Source organism: Mustela putorius, unplaced genomic scaffold (genome assembly GCF_011764305.1).
Source record: "Mustela putorius furo isolate JIRA1106 unplaced genomic scaffold, ASM1176430v1.1 tig00003845_pilon_pilon_pilon, whole genome shotgun sequence".
Classification (NCBI taxonomy): domain Eukaryota; kingdom Metazoa; phylum Chordata; class Mammalia; order Carnivora; family Mustelidae; genus Mustela; species Mustela putorius.
Genome location: NW_025421998.1, coordinates 6,442,686 through 6,457,546, shown reverse-complemented (window position 1 = coordinate 6,457,546; position 14,861 = coordinate 6,442,686).

Here is a 14,861-nt window from a genome sequence, read left to right as displayed (position 1 = left end):
TCTGAAGGTAAGTGTCTATTTTAGGACTATTTTATCTGTGTGTGTGTGTGTGTGTGTGGTTTTTGTTTTTGTTTTTGTTTTTCTGTAAGTGTCTTCTGCTGTCTGCCCCAGGATTCTGGACCAGGGGGTTCTTGGACACCCGCCCCCGACCACTAGAACTGGAGGATTCCACAAAAGACTGCGGGGTATACCTAAAGCCCCAGGTGTTAAGTACACAACTCCTTCTACTCTGCTGGAACCCTTTTATTACCACCGTTTGTTGTTTGTTTGTTTGTTTGTTTGTTTTGTTTGTTGACATACTCTTACTCCCAAACTTAATTTCCAGTAAGAAAAATCAAAAAGTTTGACTCTAGCACTCCATTCTAGGAAACAAAAGGAAGATATCTAACTACCAATCTGTTGATTGTTAAAATCAATGTAAGCAAATCTTTGCCAAAATAAGAGGGGTGTTGCTACTTTAAATGTGATAGAAGAGACACATTTCATCCAATGCCATGAAAAATTGTGGTAATAGGTCATCATAAAATGAAAAAAAAATAATTTTCTAACAACCAAACCCAAAGATAGAGAATATCGTGATCTGATAAAGAATTCAAAAGTGACTCTTAATCTCACAAAACAAACTGAGGGTTGCTGGAGGGAGGGGGTTTGGGAGAAGGGGGTGGGATTATGGACATTGGGGAGGGTATGTGCTTGGGTGAGTGCTGTGAAGTGTGTAAACCTGGTGATTCACAGACCTGTACCCCTGGGGATAAAAATATATGTTTATAAAAAATAAAAAATTAAAAAAAATAGCTCTTATGAAGAAATTCAGTGAACTACAAGAAAACTCAGAAAGGCAACACAATAATCTCAGGAATAAAATTAATGAACAGAAAAAGTACTTTACTAAAGAGACTGAGATTCTAAAAAAAAAGAACCAAATGAAAATTCTGGAACTAAAGAACTCAATAAATGGGATAAAAAATGCAATGGAATACACTGGAAATACAGCATATCCGATGAAAGAGAGAATTAGTGAGCTGGAAGATTGGATTCGAGAAATGGTGGAAGAAGAAAGAAAATTAAGATTTAAAATAAGTAAAGAAACCCTATGAGAAGTAAAGGAGTAAAGAAACCCCATTTAAAAAGCCAACATATTGGGACGCCTGGGTGGCTTAGTCGTTAAGTGTCTGCCTTTAGCTCAGGTCATGATCCCAGGATCCTGGGAACAAATCACTATGGAAAAGCACCAAATTACAAAGGTAGATGAAGCAGAAGTAAAAATAAACAATGGAGAGAAAAATAATCAGAAGGCCAAAGATAAAATGGTAATAGTAAATATTTACAGATCAACAATCACCCTATATGTAAATGGATTGAATTCACTAATCAAAAGGCACAGATTGGCTGAATAGAATAAAAAACTAACAGTGGTGCCTGGGTGAGTCAGTGGGTTAAAGCCTCTGCCTTCAGCTCAAGTCATGATCCCAGGGTCCTGGGATCAAGCCCCACACTGAGCTCTCTGCTCAGCAGGGGATTGCTTCCCTTTCTCTCTCTCTCTCTCTCTGCCTGCTTCTCTGGCTACTTGTGATGTATCTCTCTCTCTCTGTCAAATAAATCAATAAAACCTTTAAAAAACTAAAATAAAAACTAAAATAAAAATAAAAAACAAATAAAAAAACAAACACAAACAAGATCCAACTAAATTCTGTCTACAGGAGACTTATCTCAGCTTTGTAGACATAGCATAGGCTCAAAGTGAAAGGAAGGAAAATGAAATTTCATGTAAATAGTATCCAAAAGAAGGCAGGTATAGCCATACTTATGTCAGATAAAATGAACTTCCAGCCAAAATAAATAACGAGAAACTAAGACGTTCACATACAATGATGAAAAGGGTCAGTACATCAAGAAGATTAAGAATTATAAATATATATGCTCCTGGGCACCTGGGTGGCTCAGTTGTTTGGGTGATTGCCTTCAGCCCAAGTCTTGATCCTGGAGTCCCAGGATCAAGTCCCTGCATCAGGCTCCCCGCTTAGCAGGGAGTGTGCTTCTCCCTATAACCCTCCCCCTCATGCTCTCTCTCACTCTCAAATAAATAAATAAATAAATTATACACACACACACACACATATTCCCAACATCTGAGCATCAAAATAATATTAAACAAATACAAAACAAAATAATTATTAAACAAATAAAAATAGCTCTTAAAGGAGAGCTAGAGAATAATACAATAATAGTAAAAGACTTTACTACCCCATTATCAACAAGGAACAGATTTCCTGACCAAAAAAAAAAAAAACAAGAACATGTTGGGGTCGATCCATACTTTAGAACAAATAGACTTAACATATATATATCAGACATTCCATCCAGTAGCAGCAGCATACACATTCTTCTCAAGGGCACTTGACACTTGGCAAATTTAAGAAGATTGAAGTATATGAACTAATCTCTGACCACAATGGCATGAAACTAGAAATCAACAAGAGGAAAGTGAGAATATCTACAAATATGTGGAAACTAACAACAAACTTCTAAATAACAACTGGGTCAAAGAAGAAGTCAAATGGAAAATTAAAAATTATCTTACGACAAATGAAAATGGTAATGCAACCTATTAAATATTGTGGGATGCAGCAAAAGCAGTTCTAAGAGGAAAAGCTAGAGCAGTAAATGCATGGATTAAGAATCAGAACATCCTAACTTTACACTTTGAAGAACTTAAAAAAAAAAGAACCATGCTATTGCCCATGTGGAACATAAGCAGTAGTACATAGGATCATAGGGGAAGGGAGGGAAATCTGAAGGGGAAGAAACCAGAGAGGCAGATGAACCATGAGAGACTATGGACCACAGGAAACAAACTGAGGGTTTCAGAGGGAAGGCAGGATGAGGAGGGAGTAACAGAGTGATGGGTATTGAAGAGAACGTGTCTTGTGATAAGCACTGGGTGTTATACATAACTAATGAAGCACTGAACACTACATCAAAAACTCATGATATATTATTCATTATATATATATAATATCATACATATTATATATAACTGAACATTTAAAAAAAACAATAAAAAAGAACCAATAAAGCCCAAAATTATCAAAAGGGAAGAAACAATAAAAATCAGAACAGAAATAAAATAGGGAGCAGAAAATAATATAAAGGTTAAACAAAACTAAGAGCTGGAACTCTGGGAGTATAAACAAAATTGATTAATCTTTATCCAGACTAACTAAGAATAAAAGAGAAAAGACTCAACTTATAAAATTGAAAGTGAAAGAGAAGGCATTACAACTAATACTGTGTTAAAACATAGAATCATAAGAGACTACTATGAATACATTTCTAGAAGCACACAACCTACTAAGACCGAATCACAAAGAAATAGAAAATCTAAACCAATAACAAGAAATTGAATCAGTATTAAAGCATACAAACAAACCTCCCAATAGAGAAAACTCCAGGCATCTTCCCTGGAGAATCCTACCAAATGCTTAAATAAGAATTAACATTAATTTTTCTCAAACTCTTCCAATATATTAAAGAGGAGGAGCACTTCCAAACCCTGATACCAAAATCAGATAAAAATATTCTGAGAAAACTATAGACAGATAACTTTAATGAATATAGATGGAAAATTCACAACAAAATATTGGTAAACCAAATTCAACAACACATTATAAAGATTATACACTATGATCAAATGAGATTTACCCCTGGGGTAGAAGAATGGTTCAATACACACAAATCAATAAATGTAATACATCACATCAATAAAATGACAGATTAAAATAATCTCATTAGACACAAAAAAAGAATTTGACAAAACACAACATCCTTCTGCAATAAAGCCCTTAACAGATTGGGTATAGAAGGAACATACCTCAACACAGTAAAGGCCATATATGACAAACCCATAGCTAACATTTTACTCAGTGGAAAAAAATTGAAAGCATTTCCTCCAAAATCAGAAACAAGACAGATGCCCACTCCCACCATTTCTATTTAATAGAAATGAGCAATTAGGCAAGAATTCAGAATAAAAGAAATAAAAGACATCCAAATCAGAAAGGAAGAAATAAAATTGTCACTACTTGCTAACAATTTAGACTTTTAATTAGTAAATCCCAGAGTCAAGCAAAAAAACAGTCGGAATTAATTGATGGTTTCAGTAGAGTGGAAATATACAAAATTAACTTATAGAAATCAGTGGTGTTCTTTTACACTAACAATGAAACATCATAAAAGAAAGCGAAAATGTATTTGATTCACAATAGCATCAAAAACAATAAGATACTTAGAAATAAATTTAACCAAGGAAGTAAAAGATCTGTACAATGAAAACTGTAAAACTTTTCTGAAAGAAATCAATGAAATAGGAAGATAGTTCATGTTCATGGATTGTCAGAATTAATATTTTTATTTTATTTTTTCATTTGTAATGACATGGGTGGACCTAGAGTGGACTATGCTAAGCAAAATAAGTCAGTCAGAGAATGACAAATACCATGATTTCACTCATATGTGGAATTTAAGAAACAAAATAGATGAACCTATTGGGAGGAAAATAAAAAAGAAGGAAGCGGGGGCACCTGGCTGACTCAGTAAGTTAAAAGTCTACCTTCAGCTCAGGTCATGATCCCAGGTTCCCAGGATTGAGCCCTACTTGGGCTCCCTGCTCAGTGGGGAATCTGCTTCTCCCCCTTCCTCTGCCTCTCCCTCTGCCACTTGTGCTCTCTCTCTCTCAAATAAATAAGCAAAAATCTTTCAAATAAATAAATAAGAAGAAGAAGCAAAACCATAAGAAACTCTTAACTATAGAGAATAAAGTGAAGGTTGTGGGGGGAGTGGGTAGGGGATGGCTACATAGGTGACAGGTATTAAGGGGACACTTGTGGTGGGCACTGTGTGTTATATGCAAGGTTTGAATTGCTAAAATCTACTCTCAAAACCAAAGCAAGCAAAACAAAACAAAAACAGAATTAATATTTTTGAAATGGCCATACTACCCAAAGCCATTTACAGACTCAATGCAATCCTGATCAAAATGCTAAAGGTATTTCTCACAGAAATTGAAGAAACATTCCTAAAATGTGTGAGAAAATATAGAAGACCCCAGATAGCCAAAACAATCCTGAGAAAAAAAGAAAAAAGCTGGAGGTATCCTGATTTCAAACTGGGCCAAACTGAGGTGTAACCAAAAAATAATAAATTTTAAAAATAAATTTATTAAATTTAAATAAATATTAAATAAATTTAAAAATAAAGTTTATGTGACAAAGAACAAACAAACAAAACAAAACAAAACAAAACAAAAAAACCCACATCAGTTCTGATTGGGCAGCACCAGACCAGAAGTGATGAGGAGTCTGGAGAGATACTTCACGGAGAAAAGGTGGAAGCAAAGTAAGGAAATTATTGACTGGCTCTAGCTGAAAGCCTAGTTGGCCATTTGTGCTCAGTTATCCTTAAGTTTCAATTTTGTCATTTATAGATTAAGATTTGGTTGGCCTAGGCATTGGAGGCACTGAAGCCTACCGGCCCCTTGCTTACTTAGTTCAAATCTAATCATTTCAGTTGCCTGAGAAATCAATCACATACCTGCTCAATATGGGCAAGAAAACCATTAAACCATTATCAGTTATCTTCAGAGGCTCATTTTTTAAATTTTTTTTTTAAATTTTTAAATATTTTATTTATTTATTTGTCAGAGAGAAGGAGAAGAGAGTGCACATAAGCAGGCAGAGAGGCAGGCAGAGGTGGAGAGAGAAGCAGGCTCCCTGCGAGCAAGGAGCCCATGTGGAACTTCAACCCAGGACCCTGGGATCATGACTGGAGCAGAAGGCAGCGGCTTAACCCACTGAGCCACCCAGGCGTCCCTCAGAGGCTCATTTAAAAAAAATACTTTGTTTCTTAATAATTTCATTCATATGTTTACAGTGAAGTGACAGTTTGAAACACTGACACTAGGTGAAGTCTTAGAGGAGGCTAAATCAGCTTTTCAGCCCTGACTCTGCAGTGTCCATTGGGTTAAATATCCTGGCCTATTCAGGAGTCCGTTTTCTCATTTGTAATGAGGCTATAATGCCAACTTCCTAGTGGTCTTTGTATTCATTTCCTCTGGCTGCTATAGCAAATTACCACAAAGTTGGTGGCTGTAAACAACAGTTTTACAGTTGTGGAAGTCTGAAGTCCAAAACAGGGTCACTGGGCTCAAAACCAAGGCATTTTCCAGGCTATATCCTCCTGGAGACTACAGGGGAATGTCCATTCCTGTGTCCTTTTAGCTTCTGGATGCTGCTTGCATTCCTAATTTTATGCTGCCTTCCTCTGTCTTCAAAGTTGGAAATGGTTGGTCAAGTCTTTCTTGTGCTGCATCACTCTGATGTTGACTCTCCTGCATCCCTTTTTCACTTTTAAGGACCCTTGTGATTCCATTGACCCACCTAGGTAATCCAACATTGTATCCCCAACCCCCGGTCTTTAAGTTAATCATATCTGCACATTCCCTTTTGCCACATAACCTAACATATTCACAGGTTTCAGGCACTAGGAAGCAGACATCCTTGGGGCCATTACCCTATTCTCCCTACTACAGTACTGTGGGCAATTTCTAAGAGGAAATGTGTATAAAGTTTAAAATCATGTTTCCAAAAAATGATTCCATTTCTTCTTTCTCGGTCTTCTTTTTCCCTTCCCTCTCTCCTCCCCTTCCTCCTCCCCTCCTCTTCCTCCTCTTTTTCCTCTTCCTTCTCCTTCTCCCCCTCTCCCATTTTATGGCACTATGTATCTTTAAATTGATTTCCACATCTTTCATTTGAGGATCTAATCTGATTTTCATTTGCTGTATTTTCCTCCTTTCTTCTCATATTATTTCCTGCCCTCTCCCTTTCAATATTTATTTTATCATCCTGGAGTTTTACAAAAACTAATCCTGTTTGACAGTCAATTTCTGCCTGCTCTTCCCTCATGATTGACTATTTATATCTTCTTGCTATATTTTCCCATCATCTGCATGCTTTCTATTTGCCTTTGCTCTGTCACCTCTTAGGATGCATCATTTATGAACCATTTTCTTGAGTGTTTTGACAATTATGTTACCTCTAGATGAGCAGTTTTCCTCTTGAGATACTAAATACATTGACACTTCACACTTGTGCAAAACTCAAGATACCTCCTTGTTGTTCTGTTTTAAGGGCAATGTTTCATGGTAGGTTTTCACATTCTAATGCTTCTCTCACATATTTGGAGAACTATTAATGGGAAAGAGTTCGTCACTCTGTATCTGACCAGTACAGCAAAGCAGAACTTTACCAGTGTCTAGTGAGCGAGATCAACACAGACAATTAATATAAGTAACCTAGTACACAAAATGATATTAAAATGAAGTTGAATTCTAGAAATGCATCACTTAATATTGCTTTCATGGATTGTGAAAAATGACTGTATTCCCACTGATTAATCATTAAACATTGGTAGTAGTAATTGAGAATCCTAGAGATAGGTATATTCTAGAGAAATGTATTAATTACTAAAACTAAAATGACCAATAATATAATATTATTCTGTAATATAAACAAAATCTAAGTCTAATTAATGCCAAGAATCCAAACAAAACCAGAAAATGTCTAACAAATATTCAAAAATTGGTCAAGTAAATATGTGGAACTATATGGTTAATGTACTATTTTTTTTAATTCTATCTCAATATTTATCATTATGGAAACACACACTATCCAAAAAATTAATTGCTTTTGTCCCTTTGCATTTTCCCTTTGCTGCCTGGGTGATATTCCATCCAGACAGAATATTGTAGTTACCCTGTGATAATACATATTTTCTTGGTAAAGACAGAGGTCATCAGCCCTCCATGAGCAGTATAGGCAAACAGCAATAGTCAAAATTATACATGTGCTTTACATAATATTATAAATAAATAAAAATAGATGACACTGATCTTGTTTGACCAAAAGTCAAAAGCATCACTGCTATTTCTTTGTAAGGCCCTGAATTAAACTTTAGTGCCCTGGAGCAATTATTTTTGTAATCTGATAGTAAGTTTCAGATATCCTACTTGAAATCTGATTCTCAGTGACCGGAGCTTCCTTCATTTGGACCAAGCCAGTCTAGCCAAGACTGGACCATACAAAATACATTTACAACAGCAGTCTCTAGTTCTAATAGCAAATGTCAAATGTCATGAGAAATTGAAATTTCAAATATAAAACTTGACTTAGATTAACACACCCAACTGAATTTTAGGACATACAATTTCCCAAAATATGAGAAAATATTAGCTTGTGAGGTGTTGAGTCCTGATAGGAGGAACTGGAAAATATGGACAAAATTGGGGTACTCCAAACTCACAGATGAATGATGGGAAAAAATGAAACAGACTCCCTAAGCCAGGGTGAGGTTTGTAGAGAATTAGACACATATAGTCCACCTGGATACTGCCTTGTCTGTTGTCTGGACCAAAGAGTTGACATGTGGAAGGGTTTTGGCCATATGAGGAGAAAGGAAAGAGGAAATGTCAACCTCTTCTCATCCCTGGACTTAGATGGTGGTGTTCAAGGAATCAAAGCATGCTTCAGAGGAACATGGCAATCATCTCAACATTCTCTAGGTTTGAGGCTATGACACTGATTCGTGCATAGATAATGAACCAAAGCTCTACAGAAAGTGATGATGGAACTGGTCACACAGTTCAGTGAGACCAAGAAGTCAAATAGAAAATCCAGAAAAGAATGGCTCTTAGTGAAATGTGTGAGAAATTCCTTTGACCTTGAAGAGACAACCAGCACAGACAACTGTTCCAGTGAATCTTGCTGTGAGCCTGATTATGGGATGTCATAGAATTCTGTGCTCTGGAATCATGAGGGCACTGTTGCTGGTATGTCCTGGAAAACTGCGATTACAAATGTAGTAAGCACTATTCAAAACACATTATATCTTTTACATTGTGCAAATGACTTGACATTGTCTAATTTAATAAAGCAATTGTACAAAAAGAATACTCTTGGGACGCCTGGGTGGCTAAGTTGGTTAAGCAGCTGCCTTCGGCTCAGGTCATGATCCCAGCGTCCTGGGATCCAGTCCCACATTGGGCTCCTTGCTCCGCAGGGTGCCTGCTTCTCCCTCTGACTCTGCCTTCCACTCTGTCTGCCTATGCTCGCTCTCGCTCACTCTCTCTCTGATAAATAAATAAATAAATAAAATCTTAAAAAAAAAAAAAAAGAATACTCTTTACAGATGAAAAAAGTGAGGCATGGAAAGGTCAAGTCTTTCGTGTAAACTTACTAAACCAAAAGCTAAGCAGGCATTCAAGCCAAAATATGTCTGATATCATCACTGTTCTGTTAATCACAGCAATTCAAAAAACAGATTAGGCTGAGAGATAGATATATAGCAACACTTCTTTGAAAGTCCTCTAGGCTCTGAGAACATACATCACTAATTAATAAATGAGCAATAAATCTTAGTTTCAATATTTATGACATAAAAGTAACAAACTATCATTTTTATCTCTAGGTTAATATTTTCTAAAGCTCATTTGCAATTGAAAATAATATAAAGTGTCAGGTCCTGGCAAAACTTAATCCCTCCCTCCGAAATGCAAGATGATGTGTTATATAAGTGTGAATTTTCATATAAATTCTCTTATATATGCAAAATCATGCAAAAAAAGGACTTGAGTCATAATGAGGATACTGGCAGTAGTTGAAAGTTGAAGAGGGAGACAGGACTTCAAGGTTATTTTGTCCTTTTCTCCCTTTGTATGTGAATCTATGCTTCTACTTCCGATTGGACAGGAATCAATCAGAAAGTTCCTCCACCTTGTCTATCACTCTTCACTTTTTCCCTAGTTTCTTTAAATTTGACTTTTCAAATTGTTTCCCTTCTGTTTGTCTCCAAGAGAGGAAGGTCATAGGAGAATACATATATTGAAATTATTTGTTTTTCTTCTTCAAGTCTTAATGGAGAGAAATAGTGACTTATTTGTAGTGCTAATTAGCACATACAGTGCTACAGAAAACTTTAAGATGATGAGAAATATCACCATCGTTTCTTTTTTCACTTCTTTCTTTTATATATTCTTGGATGAGATACCTACTAAAATATGTAAAAGTTCTGTTTGGCAACTTCGTATTTTATATAAAGAATCTTTGTTGTAACAAAGTTAATTAACTTAATTGATTTAATTTCCTTAAAATAATAGTCTCAAGACATCCAAATAACTTTATTGACTTAAGAAGAGTTTTGTAAATTAAAGCACAATTGTCAATTGACATAAAATTGAGTAAGTGGTTAATTCATGGAAATTAACTGTTTAAGCTAATGAATTGTAAAACTGTATTAGTGCTGTCTTGATCATCATAAATGAATTATTCTGTTATCTGTTAAGCTTAGGAAGAAAACAATTATAGGACTCTTTCCAAACCTATTAAGTAAACCAAGGACTCCTTTTGTTTTGTAGTCCACTTAATTTGTGTGTTTAAGAAAACTATTAGAGAAGCTTCTGTGCTTTGGGAAGATCAATATTCTCCTAAGGTTGGTATTTTTCAGCATTTTCTTTAGTTGATGATTTATAAGGTGCCAGAAATACTAATGGAATCTTTAACTCTTTGTCAGGTCTCTATATTCTCTAATTATCTGCATGTTAATTATGAGCAAATAATATACAAATTAAATAATACATTTGGAAATTTTATAAGTGTGTATTCTAAGTGGACTTATGGTGTCAGAGAGTTCATTCTAGTCAATCTAGAATGGAGCAGAGATTGTGAAAAAAATCTTCACTAAATTTAATGGCTACTGGCATTTAAATCAACATAAATGTAATATCCCACAGAACTGAAAATGTGATGTAAAATGAAATTTCAAATTTAAAAATCTGTTAAAATTTAAAAATTCAAATGCAATACTTCACTTAAGTTATAATTAATAAAAAAAATTCTGGAACAATATAAAAACCATCACTTTTCACATCTGCTCAAGTACAGTGGTACTTACTATATAATGTTAATGTTCAAACTAAGTTTACCAATGGTGTTTTTTGCAGAACTGAAAGAACTTATCTTAAAATATGTATAGACCCACAAAAGACCCTAAATAGCCAAAATAAACTTGAAAAAGAAAAACAAAGTTGTAGGCCTCACAATTCCAGATTTTAACTATACTACAAAGGTGTTGTAATCAAAAGAGTATGTTACCAGCCTAAAAATAGACACATAGTAGGGCGCCTGGGTGGCTCAGTGGGTTAAACCCTCTGCCTTCAGCTCAGGTCACGATCCCAGGGTCCTGGGACAGAGCCCCACATCAGGCTTTCTGCTCAGCGGGGACCCGGATTCCCCCCTCTCTCTCTGCCTGCCTCTCTGCCTACTTGTGATTTCTGTCTGTCAAATAAACAAATAAATAAAAAATCTTAAAAAAAAAATAGACACATAGGTCAACAGAACATGATGGAAAGCCCAGTAACAAGCCTGTGATTATATGGTCAATCTTTGACAGAATAAGAAAGAATAAGCAGTAGGAGAAAAAGTCTCTTCAACAAACTGCTACAAATATGAATGAAACTGGACTACTTCCTTACACCACCCACAAAAATAAACTCAAAATGGGTTAAAGACCTAAATGTGAGACCTGAAACCATATAAATTTTAGAACACAAGCAGTAACTTCTTTGACACCAGTCATAACAACTTTTTTAAGCTAGATCTCCTATGGCAAGGGAAATTAAAAGCAAAAATAAACTATGGGGACAACATCAAAATAAAAAGTTTCTGCCCGTGAAGGAAACAATCAACAAAACTGAAAGATAACCTACTGATTAGAAGAAGATATTTGCAAATGAGATATCTGACAAAGCGTTATTATTCAAAATATATAAAGAACTGATACAACTCAACCCCCCCAAAATAAATAATCCAATAAAAAAACAGGTAGAAGACATGAACAGACACTTCTCCAAAGAAGATTTGCAGATGGCCAAAGCACACATGGAAAGATGCTCAACATCACTCATCCTCAGGAAAATGTAAGTGAAAACTTGATAGATATCACCTCACACCTGTCAGAATGGTTAAAATAAAAAGCACAAGAAACAACAAGTGTTGGCAAGGATGTGGAGAATAAGGAACCCTCATGTACGGTTGGTGGGGATGCAAACTGATACAGCCACTGCAGAAGACAGTGTGGAGGTTCCTCAAAAAGTTAAAAGGAGCCCTATGATTCAGTCATCACAAATATTAGAGATTTACCCTCAAATACAAAAACAGTAATGCAAAAGGATACACTCACCCCTATCTTTGTTACAGCATTATTTACAGTAGCCAAATGAAATCTTACCATTTACAACAACATGGATGGAGCTAGACTGCATAATGCTTAGTGAAATAAGTCAGAGAAAGACTAATACCATATGATTTCACTTCTGTGTGGAATTTAAGAAACAGAATAAACAAACAAAGGAAACAAGAGAGACATACAAACCAAGAAATAGACTCTTAATTACAGAAAACAAACAGATGGTTATCAGAGGGGAAGAGGTTGGGGGGATGGGTGAAATGGGTGAAAGGAATTAAGAGAACAGTTATCATGATGAGCACACAGCAATGTATAGAATTGTTGAATCACCACAATGTACACCTGAGACTAACAAAGCACTATCTACGAACTATACTGGAATTAGAATTAAAACCTTAATATGATTTAAAAGAATATAAAAGTAGGTATCTGAGGCAAATAAATAAATAAATAGAAATACATAAATAAATAAATAAATAAAAATACATAAATAAATAAATAAGCAATGGGTTTCATTATTCAAAAAATATAAGAATGTAAAAGTGGGCATAATAGTGTATCAAATTGTACAACTACACAAATAAAATGTGACATCATTCTTAGATGTTTTAAAATTATCAGGATAAATTTATAATTAAAATAATGATCAGAAGGAAATGGACTTGATATCCTGAACCTTAAGTAAAACAGTGTTTTTAGCAATAAAAATACCATAATCATCAAATGATTCATGTTTCATTATAAATTTTTTATTATATAATTAGTTGAGAAATAAAACAGTTGATAATTAAAATACACTACTGACTTATCCCAATGTAGTCCTTTTTGTTTTCAAAGATTGAGGGGGTAGTTATAGTTGTTTTTTGGTTAAATAGAGGAAAGACTCGTCTATGCAGATATGTAGCCATCACTCTTGTCCCAAGTCTGAACACCTGTATTCTACCAGGAGAAAGGTCAGTAAAAGCTATATGACATCCTTGTAGAATATTTTTTGATAACTTTCATTCTATTCCTCTATTTTTCCAATGTGACCAAAAAGTTTTAAAATGGCAACAAGAAACTATGGGTCATAATGGTGATTATCATAATAATTATATGAAATTCCTTAAACATTATCTTATAAAGAAGAGGGCACTCAACCTTAAATATATTCATACTGATGTGCGATTGCAAGACTGGTACACCTCCATGTAACCTATGAGTCACATGTAAGCTCAATAGCATTAAATAATGTGACCAAAGGCTCACTGCTGGGAAGTGGCAATATTCAATTATCAGATGCCAATCCCAATACAAATGTCATTATAACTCAAAGATGCCTTCAGTTCTAGTTCTGTTTCTACCAATAAGTATCTGATCAACAACTGGGCAAGCTCATGGTAGATATGCGTTGCCCTGGGTGCTGGGTCACATGGTAAGCATGTATTTAACTCAACGAGAAACTACCAGCTCATATTCATGGTGTCTGTGCCATTTTGTATTCCTACAAGCAATGGACAAGAGTGTTTCCAATTGCTCAGCATCCTCACTAGCAACAGATATTATCATTACTTTTTCAAAACTTCAACCACTATAGTGAGTTTGTGGTAGATCACACTAGAGTTTAATTTTCATTTTCTTGATGGCACCCAACTGGCTCAGTCAGAAGAGCAGAGCACGTGAATCTTGATCTCAGGGTCATGAGTCTGACCCCCATGTTGGGTGTAGAGACTACGTAAATAAATAAATAAATAAATAAATAAAAATAAAACTGTGACGTACTGGCATAACAATAGACATATAGACTAATGGAACAGAATAATGATATTGAGAATCTCTTAGTGTACAAAATTTACATTTGCATACCTTTGGGGAAACATTTGTTTAAATATTTTGCCTAGTTTAAAAATGGGTTTAAGTTTTCTTTTTTTTTTTTTTTCCCATTTTGAGTTTTGAGATTCTGTGCATATTTGGGATACAAATTCTTGGTCAGAAATTTGGTTCGCAATGTTTTCTTCTAATATAAAGTTTGTCTTTTCATTGTCTTAACAACACCTTTAGCTGAAAAAAAAAATTTTAATTTTGATAAAGTCCATTTTAACACTTGTTCCCTACATTGGCTAGGTGTTTGGTGTGGTATTTAAAATCTCTGCATCACTGAAGCGTCACATAGGTTTTCTCCTGTGATTCCTTCAAAAAATCCTTTAGTTTTACACTTTACCTTTAGTGTATACAATTTATTTTTCCTCAATTTTTGGTTAAGGTATGAGATATAGACTGCGGTTCACTTTTCTCACGTAAATGTATAAAACTGTCCCAATTGTAAAACTCTCCTCTTCCATGGCATTGACTTTGTAACTTCCATTAAAAAATCAGTTCACTCCCATTCTGTGGGTTGCCTCTTTGTTTTGTTGACTGTTTCCTTTGCTGTACAGAAGCTTTTGATCTTGATGAAGTCCCAAAAGTTCATTTTCGCTTTTGTTTTCTTTGCCTGTGGAGACATATCTTGAAAAAAGTTGCTGTGGCTGATATCGAAGAGGCTACTGCCTATATTCTCCTCTAGGATTCTGATGGATTTCTGTCTCACA